At 34.0% G+C, this 22,833-nt stretch overlaps 1 long non-coding RNA gene across 1 annotated transcript in view; it reads right to left on the bottom strand.

Annotated features, from left to right (window-relative positions):
- LOC148109336 (uncharacterized) overlaps positions 1–22,833 on the bottom strand; it is a 442,778-nt gene that overhangs the window by 331,077 nt on the left and 88,868 nt on the right. The window lies entirely within an intron of this gene.

Genomic DNA, 22,833 nt, shown 5'->3' with positions numbered 1-22,833 from the left:
GCGGTGGTGGGGCCGGGCTGAAAGGGTAATGGGTATTAAGAGGGCATTTGTTGTGTGAAGTACTGGGTGTTATATGTAAGTGATGAATCACTAAATTCTACTCGTGAAGCCAATATTATACTACATGTTAACTAACTAGAATTTACACAAAAACATGAAAAAGAAGATTAAAAAAATAAAATAATAAAAGTGAAAATACACGTAAAAAATAACTTGCTTGACAGAATGAAGTAAACCTGGATTATATTTACATTTTATGTTGATATTTTGAAGTGATTATTTCAATGAGTATTAAAACACTGGCTTTGTATTATATTTGACTATTCCCTTATAAGTTGACTCTACTTTTAGCTAGACGAAGCTTTAGCTCAACTGTTTTTTTATTACGGAAAAAAAATATATGTAGTTGACTTGGAACTCATGCGGGAGTTGTTTCCTTTGAGAGTTCAACCTATATATTGCTTCTAATCTACTTAAAATATATTAGATTTAACCTATGCTTCACGATTGCATATTATCTTGCTAATTAATCTTCTTTGCAAATGTAAATTAATCATTTTATTAATCTGAAAAATCCAAGGGAGTAATAGGCATTGAAAACAGCTACATTGTACATTTAATAAAGGGAAAAATTAACTGAGATGTATGATGTGTCTTTGAGTGTGGAGACTCCATTAGAATTATAAAATACTAAAAAGCCAAGAAGAGAAGAACAAAAACAGAGAAACAAACCAGATGGCATTAAGTACTAACAAACTTATTTTCTTATTTTTCCAGAATTGATAGTCAAGGACCACAACTAAAAATGAAAGGTATATATCCCACATTTTAAGTTCAGAGACTCACCATATGTTGAGGGCAACAAGCACCCTCTACTTGCTGAGAAGTGCCATTTTAACAAAACCTGAGTAACAAAACATCTACACTTTACCACTGTGAGAAGAACTAAGTCTTTTCTGGAGGGAAGGGTGTGTTTTTGAATAGATACGGGCAATCTTTCCACTCATCTCTCCTAGTAATGGAGGAAGAATGTAGCAGGCTCCCTTCCTTAATCCAGGGGAAAAACCTTAAGAGAATAATTCAAAACTGTCAGGTGACTGTAAAGAGAGAGGTTTGCTTACCTGACTGTGAATACAGAAAACACTGGGGGAAGACAGTATGGAGGAGTAGGCAGGCAAAGAGAGACAGGGACCATCTCTTGTTTAGCTATTGTCTGTGTTGTGTGGAAAAGAGAACTTGCTCATACCTCCGGAACTTAGGGTGGAAACATTGGAAACCGGGCTTGCCAGGGATGCGGTGTGAGTCAAAGAAGTTCATCAAGCAGAAGTAAATTAACATGAGGTCACCAGCCTGAGGATCATTCAGGAGGTATTTCCAGATTTTCCAAAGGGCCACCAATATCTAGAGAAGCTGCTTGGGACTATACCTTCAACAGCAAAGCTTGTTAAAGCAACCACTTATTCACATTAAGCCCATAGACACTGGGATAAATGTTTGTTGAGTAAATTCTTTACTGTAATTCTTTTCAGAACTATTAATATTAATGATATATACTGTGAGCACCTGAATAGAGAAAATTGCATACAGCACCCCCTAATCTTGCTTTGGCAAATGTGATGTAGACTGCATTGATACTGATATGATTAAACTTCAAGATTGATGTAAATAAAATTGTAAAACAAAAAATGATGCAGAATAGTTGAAAATTAAATTAAAAATTAGAAAACTTGAATAACTCAATACTATGAATAACTATTGAAACATATCCAAATAACTTCACATCTCAGTATTTTTCTTTCTATATGTCCCAAATGAGTAAGTGAATGGTAAATTCTATGAAGATCCTTCTAACGAAATAATAATATGCTTTAAATATATACAAACCACAGTTTTACAACTGTCCCTATTATAATTAAATTATAGAAAATGTAAGGTCATATTTTGAATTTGGACATTATAATTTTTACTAAGCTATACAGAAACAAAAATCAGTACAAACAATTCAATAAATCATCAAGCAAATTTAGTAGGAAAAAATCAATCAACCACATTGCTTCTCTGAACTAATAAGTTTCAAAGGTAGAAAGTCAATCTAGAAATCCCTAAGAACACATAGCCAATCACTGGGGATTAATGGAATCACTTATGAAAAAAAGAGAATACACCTGAGAACTCTATGTGGAAATGCAGTAATGTGTTTGCGTGAAAAGCATGCTAAACTGGTAGACAAGGATGATTCACATGGACGAAATACATGAGGTCAGGCAAGGGATTTAATCTTCCTGGACTTCATTGACCATAGACATAGTAAGAGAAAATTTAAAATTCAATGGTTTACCATTTTCTTTAACTTTTTAAACATTGGCTGTCATTCTGCAATCTAACTATTACAGGAAGCCAAGTGTTAAGCCTTAAGTGAGGATGTTTGGTGTAGACGCATAAGACAAAATCTGGACTTAGCATTTGTTCATTTTCCTCTTGATTTCCTTAAGGAAAACCCTTATAAAATACAAGTAACATCCATACAAGGTCAATGTTGAGGTAAATATATTGATTTTAAGGTTCTGTGCAAAATCATTTTATTATTTTAATAATATAATTATGTATAACATTAAATTAGTACTTCTATTTTCATGCTTACAGCCTCATTATATGCACATTAAATTTCAAATAATCAAGTGAACTGTTTAATGACTGTTACAGATAACATCAGCGTCTTCAGTGTTATGCTAAGATGTATCTAATTCTTCTGGCAAATGAGTTAGTAGAAAGCATAGACTTTCACTGTAACTTTGTGAAGTGCAGATATCAGATATTTTTGTACTTATGGTTAGAAAAATTATCATCAACTTTTGTGCATGTTCAAGGGTGGGTTCATATAATATGTGCCTTTGATCATTATTCAAAATACTGGTATTTGTCAAACTCTGACTGCCATCTGTGTATTGTTTTGACCAACCCATAATGAATGCTTAAAAAAAACCCATCTCATTTCTAATTCTGAAGACTCATAACATGAATTACTTAATTTTCTTTTAGCTGCTTGGCATCACTTATCTTTTTGTAAATTTTGCATTTACAGCAATTATTCCAACAAGGTATCTGCATGAAGGCATTTTAAATTTATTTCCCAATTAGAACTACCCTAACTGGCAGAAGAACAAGGGAAATGGCAGATTGGAGTTTAACATGATTTCATATTCATCTTGGCTGCCAAGGCTAAACTTGTAATTAAGGGATAATCCCACAGCAAGACCAGACACATAAGCAAGTAAACACAATGCAAGCCTATGTTTATGGGGCACCTTCATTTAGTTCTTGATTCAGAGAAAGAAGGTTATGAAAATAATTACCATAATAACACACTGCACTTTAAGTAGCCCCTTTTATGCTGAATCTGAACATATTACCTCCTTCACTCTAAAAGGAATTTTTAAAAAAAAAATATGTGAGAACAGTTTCCAAATCATTACCATAGTTAAAAAAAAAAACAAAAAACCCTAAAATCAACCTTACAGAAAGCAAGGTTTTTGTGAGTTTGGGAATCAGACAGACTGGTTTATTGACTAAACCTCTCACATAACTTCTTTCTTAGAAATATTTCTTAAGTTGCTATAAAAAGGAGATGCAATATAAAGATTAAAAAAAAGATAACATACTGAGTTTTGGTCATGGCTACATGTTTCTGACTTTGTCTCCTAACATAAATAGAGAACAGCAAAATATATATGAACTAATGTTTTAAGGTATTGAACACATCAGGGATGTGATGTTTTATGTAAAAAAACAAATAAGGCAAACTTCATATTCATTGCAATATTCCAAATGGTGAAGCTTCCAAACCATGACAAAAAAAGATTGAGCCCAAACAAAAAGCAATGTTCCCACTGCATGGAGGAAATACAGATCAGAGATTTGTCTATGGATCTGGCTAGAGAGGAAAGCTCTATAGACAAGGAATTCCAGAAAGCTGGAGAGGAGTTTCCTTGAAATTGTGATTAAATGATAAGCCCTACATGCATGTGATAAGATTCTGTGAGTTGGGGTCAAAGAACAAGTGGGTCTTAAGATTTCATCAGAGATGACATAGAAATCTCAGTGCTAGAGGATACTGTAGTTCCAGCCAACCACACTGGAGAAAACTTCCTGAACATTTAGAAAAGACCACCAGACAAATGAAGCCTCGATTTACCCACAGAATAACAGCTAGGTAAGATGTGAACAAATCCTAAAGCCAAACCTCAACAAGATCAAGCTCATCAGTCAATAAATAACTACCCAGCACAACAAAATTCAACACTATTTAAAGAATGGTGTCAGCAAAGAGACTTAATAACATTGTATGCACAACACCCAATATTCCAAAAATTACCAGTTTGTAAAAATTGCGAAAATATGAAACATAAGCCTGAGAAAAGTAAGTCAATAGCAATAAACCCAAAAGATAAACCAGCTGTTGTAATTATCAAACAGGGACTTTATAATAGTGGATATAAATGGGCTCGAAATTTAAAGGAAATGAACATAATGAGTGAAAAGATAGATTTCAATAGAAAAAAAGAAGAATATCAAATTAAAATGCTAGAAATTAGAAGTAGAATATTGGAAAAGAAAAAGTTCACAAGACAACTTTATTGTAAGAATGAACATTGAAGAAAAAGATCAATGAATATGAAAACAATTCAAATAGAAACTAAACTGAAACACAGATAAAAGACAGGAAAACAAATGCGTGGAGTCTTTAGTGACGTTTGTCTACATTAAACAGTATAATATGTATTTAAGATTTCATAAGGAGATAAAATTGAGAATGGAACGGAGAATTAATAAGAATAATGACTACAATTTTGATGAAAATACCAAGCAACAAAACCAAGAAGCTAAAACAACAAAAAACAAAAACAAAAACCCAATCAGTACAAAAAAAACAAAAACGCAACCCCATCTTGGAATAGCATAATTAAGTTGATGAAAATAGAGATAAAATAAAATCATAAAAATAGCCAGAGAAAAAAGATACAACCTGGTCATCTAAGAGAAGAGTAACAGCAGACTTCTCATGAATGCAAGCTAGGAAAATGAACAGAAAAAAGGAGTAATTTTTTAGTGAGGTGAAATAAAACTGAAAATGAAACTTTGTAACCTGTAAGTATAGAAAGAGTAAAATCATTTAAAAAATGGACAACGAATAAAAATGTATTTGTTTTATTCCTAAAAACAAAAGCTAAAGGGATAAGGGTGAAAGAAACTTCCTCAAATCAAAGGAAATAATACAAGATAAAAACAGGGACATGCATGAAATAATGAAGAATAACAAAAATGGTAACTATAAAGCAAAATTAATAACTGAAAATACAAAAACATATCACTAAAATCCAATTAAATAAATAAAATAGATTAATGAAAAAGCACTCAATTGTTTTTATTATGAAGGCAGGAAATGTGTAAAACAAAACAAAAACACAATCAAAGAAATAGCAAAAAACTAGATGATCAAAAAAAACCCATATATTACAAATACTAAATTAATGCAAATTGTCTAAAGGCATCAATTAAAAGTCAGGGATTGTAAGACTAGAAAATAAAACAAATAACAAATACATGGTGTAAAGTAACCATGCTTTTTAAAGAAACAGATATATTACATGTTAATATTATGAGAGAAAAAAGTCACAGTAAAAATAACAAAGCTGGAACAGCTATATCTATCTATCTATCTATCTATCTATCTATCTATCTATCTATCTATAGATATGCACACACACAGAACAGAGAGAAGAAAAAAAAGAAAGGGAGGGAGAGAGAAAGAGAGAAACACTTCACAATGATAAAAAGGAGTCCATTAAGAAGGCATTGCTAAATATTTAATGACAGCTTGAAAACACATGAAGTTTGACAGAATCAAAGGAAGAAACAGACAAACTGATGTTATAGTTGGATATATTAACAACTATCAGTAAGTGGTAAAACAAGTAGACAATGCATCAGTAAGGATATGTAAATATCTGAAACATATAATAACAGTTGATGTTTACAGTATGCTAAATGATCCAGCTGTGAATTGAATTACAAACAAAACAAAAATCTACAAAATCTGAAAATATGTGGAAACTAATAATCTCATTCTAAATAAATCATAAATCAAAAAGCTTTCAATAAAAAACAAAAGATTTGAAACTGGGTAGTAATAAAAATATGAATTTTTAGAACGCAGTTAAGATAATGCTTACAGGAAAAATTATCAGTGTATATATTCACATTAGATAATAAGGAATATTTAAAATCAACAATCTAAGGTACCACCTTAAGTAGATAGAAAAATAGGAGCAAATTAAATTTACAGTAGGAGAAATAAAATAGTAAAGAATAGAAATCAAGAAAATTAAAAGAGGAAAAACGAAAGAGAAAATAAAAGAAAAAAAATTTGCTTTAAAAATGTCTGTACGTTGGGGCACCTGGGTGGCTCAGTCAGTTAAACGTCCACCTTTTGGTTTCAGCTCAGATCAAGATCTCAGGGTCATGAGATTGAGCCCCACATCGCGTTCTGTGCATAGCCTGCTTGAGATTCTTTCCCTCTTTCACTCCCTTCCCTCTGCTCCTCCCCTGCCCCTACTATTTCTCTTTCTCTCAAATAAATAAATAAAACCTTTTTAAAAGTCTGTAAGTTAGTAATTTCCAAGCTGATCTGATCAAGAGGTAGAGAAAGCATAGATTACAAATTTTTGTTAAAGAAACATGAGGTACCACTTTAGATCTTACAGTTTTTAAAATAATCAAAGGATTGAAAATTTTATAGAAATTAATTTTACAATTCAATGAAATGACCAATTCCTTAAGAGAATTACTAAAATTTTGTAATAACTGTATAAGCCTGCTTCTAAATTAGACAGGGAAATAAGAAGTAAAAATTATACATGAATACGTTTTATAGATACAGATGCAAGAAAGTGCTCAGAAAAATACTGGCAAATTGAATTCAGTAAATCATAATCATAATTGTAATAACACATCTTGAACAAGTAGTCTTTACCTAGGGAATGAAAGGTTAATTTAATATTTAAAAACAATGTAATTCATCATATTAATTGAGTTAAGCATAAAAATAATCATTGCAATCGATGCAAACACCATCGATGAGAAAAGAAACAAAAAAAAATTGAGCAAATTGGAATAGAAAAACTATTTTCCATTCTGATAAAGGAATTTCCACTTCTGGGAATATATCCGAAGGAAAAACAACACCAGCCTAAAAACATTATCTTCACCACATGTTCATAGCAGCATTATTTATAATAGCCAAGACATGGAAACAACCTAAGTGCCCTTCCATGAATGAATAGATAAAGAAGTTGTAGCATAGATAGACAATGAAATATTATTTAGCCGCAAAAAAATGAGGAAACGATACCGTCTGCAACAGCATGGATGGACCTTGAAGGCATTACGCCAAGTGAAATAAGTCAGACAGAGAAAGACAAATATTGTAGGATCTCACATGCATAATCAAACAGCAACAACAACAACAATAACATACACACACCAAACGAACTCAGAGAGTAAGAGACCAGACTTGGGGCTATCTCAGGCAAAGGGTGGGAGGAGGCGGAATTAGAAGAAGGTGGCCAAAAGGCACAAAAATCCAGTAATAATATAAATAAGCACTAGAGATGTAATTTACAACATGATAACTGTAGCTAACACTGCTGTATGATATACAGGAAAGTTGTTAAAAGAGTTAATGCCCTAAGAGTTCTCATCACAAGGAGAAAAACTTTTTCCTCATTTTTCTTTCTTTTCTTTGTATTGTATCCATACCAAAAACTGAATGTTAGCTAAATCTATTGTGGTAATCCTTTCATAATATATGTAAATAAAATCAACATCATCAAACTGATACAGAGGTGTGTATCAATTATTTCTCAATAAAACTGGGAAATTAAAAAAAATAAAAAGACACTTTTAGCTCCCCCCCACCAAAAAACGAATATATGGAAAAATGAAGCTACCTATCATATTTAATGGTGAATGAACACATTTATTTCCCTTAATGTTAAACATAAAACAACGATACCTTTGGCCATTATTTTATAGTCAATATTTATAGTTAGTATTCATTTTATATTTATAGTCAATCATATATAAAAGTCACAGAGAAAAAAATAAAATTTTATATTCACAAATGACATGATTATATAATGGAAAATTCTAAAGAATCTATTGAGAAAAAGTAAACTACAGTTAGGGAGATTCAATGTGTTAAAGACAGCAGTTCTTCCTAATTCGATCTCTAAATTCAGCAAAATTCCAATCAAAATCCTAGTTGTTTTTTCTTAAAGGTATTTGACAACCTATTCAAAAATTTGTATAGAAAATCCAAGGACCTCGAATAGCTAATGCAATCCTGAAAACAGAAAAATTTTGGTGGAATTACAATATCTATTTTCAAGATTTAATGTCAAGGTATAGCATTAAAAAAATGATAGTGGTATAAGGAAGAAATATAGTTCAATGTTACCAAAAAAAAAAAGTCTAAAAATACAACTTCACTTATAAAATCAATTGATTTTTAGAAGTCAGATTCATTGAAGGTATAATTTACCTACAGTAAAATCCATCATTTTCAAGTGTGTTATATATAAATGAATATGTTTGTGTAAACACTTCCACAACCAAGTTATAAAATACGTCTATCACGGGGCAGCTGGGTGGCTCAGACCCAGTTAAGCATCTGACTCAATTTCAGCTCAGGTCATGATCTTAGGGTCATTGTAATACATGTTTCTGACAAGACTTTAACACGGAATATATAGTGAGCATTCCTATGAGTCAATATAACAAGAAGGAAAACAACCCGATGAAAATGGACAAAGAAAAAAAAAAGAAATAGACAAAGAATTTGAACAGACAATTGAAAAAGAAGACATAAATATGTGTGACAAACACATGAAACATTTCTCAGCATCATTAGTTATTAGGGGAATATAAAATCAAAGCCTAACACTACTCAATAAAATGGCTAAACTTAAAAATATTAAACACACCCAATATTGGTAAGGATATGGGACATCAGGAACTCACACATTTTTGGCAGATTTGTACAATAGGACAACCACTGCTGAAAACTTTGTGTGCTTTCTTATAAACATACACCTATTCTACAATTAGATCATTCCTTCCACAGATATAAACCCAAGGGATGTAAAAGCTTTATCCACAAGCTTTTATGAAAATATTCATAACAGTTTCATTTACAATAGTTAAAAACTAGCGACAACCCGTAACAGAGAATTACTATTAACAGGAGACTATACAAACAAGTTGGAAATATATCCATATAAACTATTAATAAATTGAAAAGCATTGTTAAAACTCAAAAACATTATATTGAGGGTAAAAAGCCAGACCCGTAAAAGCACAAACTGCATGATTTCATTTATATGAATTTCTGAAACAAGCAACACTAATCCATGGTGATAGAGATTTGCATAGAGGTTGTCTCTCTAGGAGTGTAGTGATTGACTGAAAAGGGGCTCGAGGGAACTTTCTGAGTGATGGAAATATTTTTTATCTTGGAAGAAGTATAGGTTACAAGATGCTGCTTTTGTCAAAACTCAAAGAATTTACACTTTAAATGTGTTTGTTTTGATGTATATAAGCAAGAATTCAAAAAAAAAGGAAACCAATCATAGGACATTAAAACACTTACAGGATATGGCACAGATGAAATATTCAGTATAAGTTTCTGCATGTGTATGTGCCTGTGTGAGTGACTGTGTGTTCTGTGTGTGTGTGTGTGTGTGTGTGCATGGCTTGTGAGCAAAAAAAAAAAAAATATGTGATAAAGTGTTTCTCTTTTGGTTTGCTGACTTAATATTAAAGCAAATTCATATGAAAGTGAACTCAGTATCAAAACAAAGTATATATGTGGTAATACTTAAGATGTAGTATATCCTCAAATCCCTGTATCTCCTTACCTAGTTCAATGTGCTTCCTGCTGTAGTATGAGAGATATGTCCTGTCCCCGTCACAGATGAATGGATCTTCCTGTGTAGATCAAGGTAGCACAAAATTGGTTTATTAAAGCAACTGCTAAAGAGCTAGTACTACGTATAGTTTAGGTCTCACGCTGTGTTCTAAACTTCCACACCTCTGCAGTATTTTCTTCCTAGCTCACTTGTGAGCTGCAGGTTTTTATATCATATTAGTAAGAAAGAATCATAGCAGGGTCAGAGTTAAGGGAGTGTAGGTTGTATATCACCACTGACTGACTGAGTCTCTTTGCACTGCTAAAACAAAATACCACACACTGGGTGGATTACAAACAACAGAAATTTATTTCTCATAGTTCTAGGGACTGGAAGTCTGAAATCATGGCAACGGCATGGTCACATGAGGGCCCTCCTCTGGGTCATAGACTTTTGTTTGTATTCTTTCATGGTAGAAGGTGGTAGAGGGCTTTGTGGGTCCTCTTTTATAAGGACATTAATCCCATTCATTTGGACTCCACCTTCACAATCTAAACTTCTTTCAAGGGCCCCACTACTAATACCATCACTTTTGGGGGTCAGGATTTCAACATATGAATTTTAGGAGGATATAAACCCTCAGACCATAGCACTGACATTATAAGAAACTATAATGAAAGTGCAGGAAGAAGTTCTAAGAGAAGCAGGGAAGATTTCTGTACACGGGCAAAAGGAGTAAGCTCTGATTCATTTGGTGAAACTGTAAAGACAGAAAAAAAGATATAATTTTGTGGGAAAATGACCCATGTCGTAACATCCCTTTCTCTCAGTTTCTTGGGAAAGTAGGAGCCTATCTTCAGTGGGGACCTTGCTCCAAGTTGTAAAACTATCTCTGGTCATAAAGATAGAAGACTTTACTTTTCCTCTGGGTAAAGCCAATCAGCAAACAGAGGCCTATGACTGGCCTGAGGTGAACTATGACTCCATCACTACCTCCACCTCAGCTAGTAAAAAGCCCTTCAGCCCTCTGATTCAAGGAGTCCATTTCCTACTCTTTCCCCTACTGCAATAGTCTTGAATAGTCTTCCTCGCCTGTTTAACTTGGCCCAGTGCAGTTTTTACTTCGACAACTGCTTATCTTCCTTGACTTCTCCCGGAGAGTTGTCCTTCCCCTGGCTTGCCTTCATGCACAGGGGGTCTAGCTTGCTTCATTAGGTACAGGGAGACTTCTTAAGCAGTGCTGCTTGGAACACAATGTTAACATTCCTACAGAGAAGGGGGATAAGTTGGTTTGTGGCAATCAGCTAGAGAAGAGGCACATTATCCTCTGCAAGTCAAAATCTTCTTAGATGAAGTAATTCTTAAGTAATAGTCTCTGCTTCATCAGTAGTGTATGACATCTTTTCTCTCCAGATGCTGACAGGTTCTGTTTGAAGAACTGTGTAAGCAGGTGTGACTGATATTTAATGAGGCTGCTTGTATAAGCCACACGCAGACACAGTGCCTATTTGTGAGCACAGCTGCACAGTCATAGCCATCCTAGGAGTCCATATTGCAAGTTTCGACAGAACTCCTTCCTTCTTAAATAATACTGCATTATCTAGGCAGTTGGAGATTGCTGCTTCATTAGCAAGTCAGTGTCCTTCCAAGCTTCCTACTGATGCTATGATGTTTCTATCAATGCGTATTGTTCTCTGACCAGGGCTGAAGGATGCTGTTTAAATGTTTCAAAGTGAAATACTACCAATTAAGTCAATAGATATCCCTAGAAAGTATGTAAATTTGCAAATGTATGTATCTTTATCCATCTTTTCCTTTTTCAAAAATTCTGAATTTATAAATCAAGCATACCGGAGAGCAAAAGTTCTAAGTGGTTTAATTATTCTATCTGCTCTGAAGAAATGGAAAGAGACAATGCTTCAGATAATCAACATTCAAGTTATTTAGAGATATACAGGATGGATTCATCTTTTTGAATTGCTCTTGACACTTAATAATTTTTAGTTTGAAGTAATTTTATTTTCTTTGATTTTCATGCTTTTAGGCTTTTTCAAAAGTATAATTTATTCAATTACATGAGATAATCTCTATTATTAGGATTGAAAACAGTTTTCAGATTCTTTTAAACTTCTATCTTCTCTCTTACTATCTACTACATTTTTTCTTACTTTGAGAACTCTTTTTCTATTTAATTTATTTAATTTAGGCCTGCCATCTAACTGTTAAATACTCAGATTATTATGTTCACACATAAGACATTCAGATACAATTAAAATATTAAGTTAAAAAAACTATTTGATCTAATTTTTTCCAATGTTTAATTTTTTATTTGTAAAATGTTTTGTTATAATTTTTGGTTAGCTGGATAAATTAAAAATATGTATACCAAAATCCTGTCTAGACACCCTTGAGGTCCAAATGAATTCACAAGTCTTCATTATTCTTTTTTTTTTTTTTTAAGATTTTACTTATTTATTTAAGAGAGAAAGACAGTGCACAAACGGGGGCAGAAGGAGATGAAGAAGTAAACTCCCCACTGGGCAGGAAGCTGATGTGGGACAGGATCATGGGATCATGACCTGAGCCGAAGGCAGATGCGTAATCCACTGAGCCACCCAGGCACCCACAAGTCTTCATTCTTGACACTCAAAGAAACGATAATTATATATTTAAGCATTATGAACAAAACTATGCCTATGTTTAAGGAGGTACCAAACTATTAACCCTCTATTTTCCCACCCCTAATCCTAAAGGAAAACAATATGGAGATTCAGATTTTTATCTTTTTTTTCTTATAATGGATTGCTAGTAATTAATGTGGTGCTGATAACTGCTTTAGGAACTTCAGTTGCCTATTCCGGGTCCCACACAAATGGATTCGTAAGTTCCTTAGCTTGAACTCATAGGGGAGGTTGTGAGTTGTTGAGTTTTGTTTCAGAGCATTACCTGAACAAGGAATTCTTCTGTCTGGAACTTAATCCTTTTGTATTACTTTCCTGAGTATCCATCTATGTTGTAAGTTTGTTACATCAAAAGTTGGAACTTATCTTTCATTGCCTTACTTCACACAAGACCTGATCATAGGAACAAAGGAAGTTATCTAATTGCTGGCCTTCCTATTAAGGGAAACAAGTTTGGTATGTCATATATAGAAAGCATAGAACAGTTAACGAGATGCTTTCATTCAATAGGGAGAATGTTCATTCACGAGGAATATCTCTAAGATCAAAAAAGGATCACCAAGACTTTAGAGAGGTAAGTAAATAAGGGAGTCATCAAGGAGTCTTAGGATAGTCCTTTGGAAGAATGGAAGTGGGTGTTATCTCAGAACCTGCAGGGAGTGAGGGGAGCCATCTGGTCCTTTGTGGTTAGCCATTTCCTAAAATGCAAATGAGTGCAGGCATTGCTTAACCATCTCACTTTCTCATGACTTGAGATCAGATAAAGTTCAACATTGTCAACAGATATTTGCAAAGATCGTGCAAAATTACCTCCTGCTCATCACGTATATGAAGACTAAAAGTATTTACTACCTGAATTATTAGCATAAGGTGATTGCTTTTCAACGGAAGAAAGTGTAATTGTCCCCCCTTTTATTTGGGTTAATGATACTTAGGCTTTGTCTACTCTCCAAAAGAATGATACTTAGACTTTGTCTACTTTCCAGTAGAAATATTAAGAAACAACGAGCATGATTTATTTCTCAGAGACATACACATAATTGTAGAAGAATATCTCATGCTTTTGTCGATTCTTCTGTTACAAGTAGCATACATTATTTTAGGGGACCAGAACAACTCAGAATCTGTAGTAGCATATTTGGGAAAACTAATGCCAGGTTTATAGGCTCTGCCTTTTCCAGCTGACAGAAAAACTCTCATATGGAAAACAGCCAACAACTTCATTATAAGAAGCAGGATTTTCCAAGGTTCTCTAGGTATAGGTTGTCTCCTGTACTCATACATAGCTCTCTCTCTCCCTCCAATTTACAATGACAACTTATTTATTCTTAATGATTAATATTTATTGAATCTTACCTAAGTACAAAATTGATATAAGCATAAATAAATGCTCCTGAAATTGTTCTTTTCCCTTCTGCCAGTGATATTTTTCTTCCTGAGATTATTAAAAACATTTTTTCTTCCAAAATTTCCTTTCTCTTCTCTTCTTTCAGTCATTCTAAATGTTTACTTAGGTTTCTTGCTACTATTGTTCTTTGAATATTTTATGATCCCAGGATGACTATTCATTTTTAGGAATGAAGAACTTAGTCAATTCATTAACATTACTGGAATGGATTTCCTCTTTGTGTCAGCTTTTCCCAAGAATGAAAGAATTGGATGTACGTTTGTATTGCATTGGGATTAGGAACACAATTGATATGCTTACTTTTAGGACAGGGATAAGAAGCTGGCAGACAGGCTGTTATTTGCCCTATGCTGAAAAAATAAGGGACAACTTAATCCCAGAAGCCAATCACTATCTTCTCTTTGACAGGCCACCAATTTCAAGAATTTCTCTCTAGCTCTGGGAGAAGACTCTACTGCCACTTCTGCTGATGAAGATGAATAAATGGTGAAATTATCAAACATTAATTAGTCACATTCTTTCTTTCTAGATCCATTTGTTTTAGCAATTAATTTGATGACTAATGTTTCATGAAGTTTGATATTTCACTAATTCAATGTTTATTTATCAACCATCACTGTCCTAGTTTCAGAAAACATCTCTTTAGGGGTGCCTGGGTGGCACAGCGGTTGAGCGTCTGCCTTCAGCTCAGGGCGTGATCCCGGCGTTATGGGATCGGGCCCCACATCAGGCTCTTCCACTATGAGCCTGCTTCTTCCTCTCCCACTGCTTGTGTTCCCTCTCTCGCTGGCTGTCTCTATCTCTGTTGAATAAATAAATAAAATCTTTAAAAGAAAAGAAAAGAAAACATCTCTTTGAAGAAATTGTACAACAGCCCAGGCCTCTAAGTACTCAGATATGGTGGGATTCAGAAAATTGAATAGGTCATAGCCATAGAAGGTGGTATGTTCTTCAGCAGATGAAGTAAAGGAAGCTATGGAAGCAACAAGAAGGGTTTCTAGTATGAATTTTGGGGACAATGTCACAGAAAGCTGAGGCATAGGATAATCAGGAGTCACAAGGGCAAAGAAGATGGGCTGGGAGAGGGAGAATTGTACTGAACAGAAAAGGAACCACATCCACATGTGGGGAACTTACCACAGTCCAGTGGAGTTCGTGAGGGTAAAATCTGGGACTACCATGAGCAAAAGCCAGACTGAGTGATTAAGAACTAAAGATGTAAAGACAGTGAGTGCAAGCTATTGTTGATGAGTTTGGCTGTGATGAGGAGCAGAGGTACCAACTGGTGTTGGATAATAGATCACAGAAAATGATTTCTCCTAGCCCTCTCTAAGTCCCTTCATTCTGGCTATTGATCTACACTCAAGTCTCTGGATTTACATACGAATAAAAAGTTGAACAATTATCAAAATATTACCAGGAATTTTGTAGTATATTCCCTGATAAAAGAAAGAAAAACAGTTTAGGGAGATATTACTTAATGAAGTGAATTAGATTTAGTAAAAGCCAATTTCTATTGTATAAGCAGACATATAGTGGGGGATAGCCCTGACGCAAGTATTAGAGACAAGTATTAGAGTGGGACACTTTGCCAAGGTGTCCTTCCTTCCAGATGGAGAGGGATGTGGGATGGAGAGATGGAATAAAACTCCATTGAAAATGTGGTTTAAATGTCAAGACTGATAATGCCGAACATGAGTGATGAAGATAAGCTTCCTTATTTATCTAATAAGGCTTTCTGGAGGGGGTGGAAAAGGCTTTCAAGTAGGTCTGAAAATGATTTGAGAGAGCAAGAAGAGGTGACTGGAGTTGGGTTTTATTCTTGGGTGGAGTCAGAGATAGGATTTCCTCTCATGGGGCCATGGCTTGCATGGTTTAAACTTCTTGCTTGCACCAAAAGAAGTGTCCAGGCTTTCTTATCAGTTTTCCCAGCTGTGGGGCCCAAGGGGCCAGCAGAGTGATGGACTTGAAAACTGTCAGCAGGCAACACAAAAAAATGAATACAACTTTTTAAGTATGAAGAAATCTTTCTAAAACTCCAAATGTGACAAAATGCTTTTACTGGTTCCGTGAGGTTATAGGATATCAAAATAAGATTTTAAATAACAGAAAATTTAACCATGAGAATTCTTCAATTATTTTCTGAGGTAGAGGAATTCTTCTTTACTTATGAACCACATTTCAAGCAATCACTCCAATCTAAATGCAAACAACAATTAACTTGTTAGACAAATTAATTTTAGTTGAAAGAGCTGAGACTGTCTCCTGGGATGACAAGCCTGAGCTCTTCCCAATATATAACTTTTGCCAAAGTTGTTTGAATCAGGTAAGAAAACCAACAGTCCATCACTGACATTAAATCCACAAGAAAGTCAAATGTGGGGCCATGGTACAGAATGAGTGGGAAATGGATTTGGTCTAACTGTGAAAGATCAAGGAAGTTTTATTTACATTATTCCAAAGGGTCAAGTGAGTCTTCTTGGAGAAGACATCATAAAAAGATGTAATTATCATGCTCTAATATCTGAGGTTGGATGAAGTAATCTTTCAAGGATTCTCAACCCAGCAAAAAGTATAACCCTTGACACCATTCCTCCTTATTGAGATGCACAAACAATCCTAAAATAACCAAAGAAACTGCTGTCCATATGATCACAGGATCTTTTTCACAGGGATACAAAAGCCTTTAAATTGCCAGAAGAAAGGTACACCCAGTTTTGATTAGTCTTCAGCAGGCCATACTGCTTTAGCACTCCTTGAAATTGCCCGCAATATGCTGATTAAAAACCTGGGCAGAGACAGAATTGACACCACTTTGGAAAATATTGTTGAGTGTAAACATCCATCTCCTATCTGGTTTTTAAAATATGCTTCTTCTGGGGCACCTAGGTGGGTCAGTTGGTTGAGCAGCCGACTCTTGATGTTTGGCTCAGGTCATGATCTCAGGGTCCTGGGATCCAGCCCCACTTCGGGTTCCACACTCAGTGGGGAGTCTGCTTGAGAATTTCCTCTCACCCTCTCTGTCTACCCCTCCCCCTGCTCACACACATGCACTCTCTTTCTTTCTAAAATATATAAATCTTTAAAAATAAATAAATAAAATTATGCTTCTGCTTTTTAGAGTTTTCAATGAATCTTAGGTAGAACAAATTTATAATACATGAACTAGTCCAGAAAGAGATATGGAGGAGTATTAATTCAGACCCACAATTATTGGGTCTTCAGTAATATGTTAGTAATAAGTTAGTGTGGTCACGGTTGGTTAGTGATTCATTCCTACAGAGGAGTAGATATTTGGGAAACCAGAGCATCAGCCACACTCAAAGGGGCAATGAGATTCAAGAGATCTTATTTTGGTTAATAGCATTAAAAAAGTAAATTGTCACTAAGCACACACATTATTTTGAAAGCAGAAATATCTCAATATATTTTATTATGAACTTAATGAAAAACAACCTTAAAAATCAACGAACCTCTTAAAATTAAAAGCCCAAATTAATAACTTCCTCCAAAAACATGGCAGAAAAATTGATTTTCTGTATATTGATTGGCTAAATTATGGTTTTGACACTTGCATAAATTTATTTTGACTTTTTTTCCCCTTAAATCACATTATTTAAATGATAAGTATTAATTCCAGTGGATTTGTTATGAGTGTATGCCAAGGGTCCTGAGCCTGGGTTTAAAGTCTACTGCTGCCCTTTGTTAGCTATATGAAATTGGCTATATGAAATTAATCTCTTCGTGCATCAGTTTCTTCATCTGTAAAATAGGAATATTATACGTATCTCTTACAGTTGCTGAGAGGACTAAATGTATAATGCATAATAAATAGAAAAGGTTGGCCATTCATAAACATCAAAATATTAGCTTTTTAAAAAATCATATTTTCCCTTTGTTTAACATTAGGAAGACTCACGATCAAAATACTGACTCTTCTTACCATACCATTTATCTTCACTGTTTCCCACGCTTCAAATAAATGTCTTGAGTTTTTCAGCTTTAATAATATATTTGAGCTCAAAGATGCTTCCCAAAAAAGTTGATCTTGTCATGTAGAATATACAAGGAAGACATAAATTCCCTAACTGATAAAATATGATAATGAGAGAATTATAATCTATAGCCAAATGATAGATTTTCTTTCCTACTCAAAACATTATTTGGCACATGGAAAGCACAGAAAAATAGTTGTCTATTATTATTTGATCATGGGTACTATTTTTATTTGTGATTATATAATTAATTTTTAATTATTTGACATGTTGCAGAGGTAGACTGGCATGTTAAAGTCTATGATTATGTTTTGTTTCTTTCATTTTCTCCTTTATTTCTGACAATTATTATTTCCATGTTTTAATGCTAAATTCTTTGGTTCAGAATGAGTTATGACTGCCAATTTTTAAGCTGAAATTTAATGAAAAAGATCCCTATATGTTCACATAATATTTTGCTCATCTGCTTCTACTCTTGTATGTTAAACATTCCTGCGTTGTTTTTAATGCAGGAACAGTGTGATATACATTTCATCATCCTTTTAATTTCTCATTCCTGAGTTTTTACATTTGCATATTTACTTTTGTGATTCATATGTTATGTATTTTTATTAATTATTCATCTCTGTCAACTACCTTGAATTCACTATTTTATTCCTCATTATATATCCTTCCCAATTTGTATTTTCTAATATAGTGTGGAAGTTGAGACCCATAATATATTATTATCGCTTTATATTACACCTTTTACATTTCCGTGTTGAAATTTATGTTTTATAGTTAAATTAAAATAGCCATTTGTAAGTGTGTGTGTGTAGCTTATACTGCTCATGAGTACACAAATACAGTACGTGTGTATACCACAGCACATGAAAAATAACTAAGTCATATAGAATTATTAGATAAAAACTTTTACTGCTTGAAATCATCTAATACAGCTCCAGTGCCTTTTGTCATTTGTTGATGTAAATAGAACTTGATTTTTGCCAATTATAGGTTATTCGATGTTTCTCTAGCTCTCTTTTTTTGGCAAAATGTTGTGCACCGAGGAATCATTCTGTTTCTTGTTTTGTGTTTGACCCCAGTTCCATTCCAGGAAGAAAACGTGGTCCTGTTTGGTCTACTCCTCAGTGCTCTTTCAATGTCATTGAAGAATTTATAGTAAAGTCTAATGAACCTGTTTTTCTGTTGGTTTCCTCACCTTTGTTTTTCGGTCTCCCAAGCACAAGGTCAAGTAGCTATAATAATTAATCTGCAAGGCCAAAAGCAGTTTCAAGTGGCCTATCTTCCATTTGACCTTTAACCCTGGATTATTTGTAACTGTAGATGAGATTTAGATTTGTAGCAAATTCTTTTTATGTCCTATGTCATAACCCTCCGAATCACTAAAATTTGAGTGTTACTGTAGGAAAGAGTTTTGAAACTCTACCCCATATCCCTACACAGTGTCTCTCAATTCTTCTGCCTCGAATTTTTCTCTAAAATTTAAGGAAGGATGCTAAGCCCTTCAAAATGCAGTTAACACTCCTGGGGGCAATTCTTAACAAATAGGGAAAGGAAGTTGATCTATTAATGCCCTGTTTCCAATCCCTTAAGGAATGATTTTGATTGTTAATCTGTAAGGTTTCATTTTGGGTTTTCTTCCTTCTGTGTCTGATTCATGCCACTCCTTTCCTCCACTTCATGGGATTGACTCTCAAATAAATTACTAGCTCCGAGGTTTATACTTCAGGGACTGCTTTTGAGAGAACCCAAATTAAAACCAGGTCCTTCAAGTTTTTTTCTCTTAATTACTACACCATGCTATTTTCTCATAGAAGTGAGTTTTGAGTTAGGCTTTCATCATTTTCCTTCAGGATAGTACTGAATGTATCCTCACAGAAATTCCTTGATGTTTCTGGCATGTAACAAATATGAAGATGCATTATTTTTATCATTGCCATTATCAACTTATTGGTCATATTCAATATCAAGAATATAAGAAGAGGTGGGAAATTCTGCTTCACCCAAGATGGAGTAACAGATATTATATTTACCATCTACCCTTAAATAACAAAAAAATTGAGGAAATAAGTTAAATAAGCAGCACAGCAGTGATCCTTAAGAGATGGGAAACATGAAAGTCCCTAGCTTAATGCCTAGGGGGAACAGTGTCATAGGCAGAGCCAGAGTATCCCTGAGTTGAGGGTTAGATGAGGTCAAGACAACTCTAATCCACAGGGCAGGGCACCAGAGAGGAAAGACTTGCACAGGACGAGAGCCCCAGAGATCTTCAGGGGGTCCTTTTTAGCAAAGTGATTATCAGTGCATGAATGAAACTAACTGAGCTGAGGCAATAATACAAGAAACAGAAATAAACAATGTAAGATTGGAAGGAAAGAAAGAAAACTGACTCTATTTGGAAACCACAAGAGTGTCTACATACAGAATTTCTAAGTACCTACAGAAAAACTAATAGAACTAATAAGTGAGTTTAACAAAGCTGTAGGATACAAGGTCAATATCAGTACAATATGAATGTAAAAATGCAATTATATCTCTAAATACTAGTAATGGACAAGAGGAAGTTCAACTTTAAAAATAAAACCATTTGCAATAGCACCAAAAAAATGAAATATTAGGTATTCATCAAAAAATATATGTAAGCACTGCATGCAGAAAACTATTAAACACTGATGGAAAACAAAGCAAAGAAGACTTGAAGAGATGGAAAGATGTGTCATGTTTAAGGACTGGGAGATACAATGTATAAAGATGCAAATTAAAAAAAAAAGATACCAATTGGTATAAGGTCAAAGCAACTCAAATCAAAATCATTGCAAGATTTTGGCAGAAATAAATGTTGGTTTAATAATTTATATGAAAAAATAAAAGAACTAGCTAAGTCAAATAATTTTGAGAAAAGAATGAAGTTGAAAAACACACTACAAATCCATAATAATCAAGACAACATGATATTGGCAACAAAGTAGACATATAAATCAATGGAATAGGAAGTCCAAAATACACCCATATATGTAAGAGCAATTAATTTCTGACAGAAGTTCAAAGGCAATTCAATGCAGGGAAGGTTTTTTTTTTTAATTCCAATATAGTTAACATACAGCGTTACATTAGTTTCAGGTGCACAATATAGTGATTCAACAATTCTAGATATTACTCTGTGTTCATCATGACAAGTATACTCTTAATCCCCTTCACTTATTTCACCCATCCTCCTCCCACCCCAAAACCCCCTCTAGTAACCATCAGTTTGTTTTCTATAGAACAGAATCTATTTTTGGTTTGTCTCTTTTTTCCTTTGTTCATTTGTTTTGTTTCTTAAATTCCACATATGAGTAAAATCATATGGTATTTGTCTTTCTCTGACTGACTCATTTCACTTAGCATTATACTGTCTAGATCCATCTATATGTAATGGCAAGATACCGTTCTTTTTAAGGGCTGAATAATATTCCACTTTTTCTTTATCCATTCATCTATTAGTGGACACTTGGGCTGCATCCATAATTTGGCTACTGTAAATAATGCTGCAATAAGCACTGGGGTGCAGATATCTATTTGAATTAGTGTTTTCATATTCTTTGGGTAAATACCCAGTAGTGGAATTATTGGATCATATGGTAGTTCTATTTTTAATTTTTTGAGGAGCCTCCATACTGTTTTCCACAGTGGCTGCAACAGCTTGCATACCCACCAACAGTGCACAAGCGTTCCTTTTTCTCCACATCATTGCCAACACTTGTTGTTTCTTGTGTTTTCCATTTTAGTCATTCTGACAGGTGTGAGGTGATATCTCATTGTAGTTTTGATTTGCATTTCCCTGATGATGAGTGATGTTGAGCATCATTTCATGTGCCAGCTGGCCATCTCTGTGTCTTCTGGGAGTAATGTTTGTTTATGCCTTCTGCTCATTTTTAATTGAATTATTTGTATTTTTGGTGTTGAGTTTTATAAGTTATTTATGTACTTTGCATTCTAACAAATATGTCAGATATATCATCTGCAAAAATCTTCTCCCATTCAGTAGGCTTTCTTTTACTTTTCTTGGCTGTTTCCTTTGCTGTGCAGAAGCTTTTTATTTTGATGTATTCTCAGTAGTTTATTTTTGCTTTTGTTACCCTTGCCTCAGGGGACCTATCCAGAAAAATATTGCGATGGCCAATGTCAGAGAAATTACTATCTGTGCTCTCTCCTAGGATTTTTATGGTTTTAGGTCTCACATTTAGGTCTTTAATCCATTTTGAACTGAGTCTCTTGTAAGCAGCACACAGATGTGACTTGGGGTTTTATTTTGTTTTGTTTTGTTTTGTTTTATGCATTCTATCACCCTATGTCTTTTGAATGGAGCATTTAGTCCATCTGCATTCAAAGTAATTATTGATAGGTATGTATTTATTGCCCTTTTGTTACTTGTTTTGTTTGTTTTTGTAGTTCTTGTCTGTTCCTTTCTTCTCCTGCTCACTTGTCTCTTGGTTTGTTGGCTTTTTTGGTGATATACTTGCATTACTTTCTCTATTTTTTGTATATCCATTACTGGTTTTTGGCCTGTGTTTACCATTAGATTTGTATATGACATCTTCTGCATATAACAGTCTATGTTAAGTTGATGATCACTTAAGTTTGAACCCATTCTTTACACCTATCCCACCCCACCCCCCACATTTTAGGTATATGGTATCATACTTCACATTCTTTTATTTTGGGAATTTCTTGACTGATTTTTATAGATATACCTACTTTTCCTGTTTTTGCGCTTCTTACTTTTCTTACTCCTATTTATG

Source organism: Ursus americanus, chromosome 10 (assembly GCF_024610735.1).
Source record: "Ursus americanus isolate L20-20 chromosome 10, mUrsAme1.1.p, whole genome shotgun sequence".
NCBI classification, from domain to species: Eukaryota; Metazoa; Chordata; class Mammalia; order Carnivora; family Ursidae; genus Ursus; species Ursus americanus.
This window is presented reverse-complemented; position numbering and strand designations above follow the sequence as displayed.